General features: G+C 32.8%; 1 protein-coding gene across 1 annotated transcript in view; it reads right to left on the reverse strand.

Annotated features, from left to right (window-relative positions):
• Nucleotides 1–451, reverse strand: part of LOC106880547 (glutamic acid-rich protein) — a 39,322-nt gene that overhangs the window by 31,527 nt on the left and 7,344 nt on the right. The gene's annotated exons all lie outside the window — the stretch shown is intronic.

Below are 451 nucleotides of genomic sequence, written 5' to 3' on the forward strand. Positions count from 1 at the left end.
TAAGTAAACTCAGACAAAGCAGAATTATGTGTTACTCAACAGTAGGTTATGAACAGAACCACAATTTCTGTAGACCAATATCTACCACAATGTCAGAAAAAAAACAAAAAAAACCCTGAAACAAATGCCACCACTACCACCATCACTATTTGACTATTTAGAAATAATGTGCAGCTAAAGTGCTTAACAAACAAGTTTCATTAGATTATAATGACAATTGCAATCACAATAATAACAGCATAAATGACAGCTCATACCTAATGGCCATAAAGTCAGGCTGACTTTACCTACAGCACTATAGACATCCATTGCAAACGTCAAACAAAACAAGCTGACACAATATTCCTGTGATTGTCACATCCTAAACTAAACTAATAAACAAAAAAACAAAAAAAACATTGTTTTCATAAACTGAGTTGAAAAAAGAGACTGACTTGAGTTTGTTGACATG

The sequence above is a fragment of the Octopus bimaculoides genome, chromosome 4 (assembly GCF_001194135.2).
Source record: "Octopus bimaculoides isolate UCB-OBI-ISO-001 chromosome 4, ASM119413v2, whole genome shotgun sequence".
Classification (NCBI taxonomy): domain Eukaryota; kingdom Metazoa; phylum Mollusca; class Cephalopoda; order Octopoda; family Octopodidae; genus Octopus; species Octopus bimaculoides.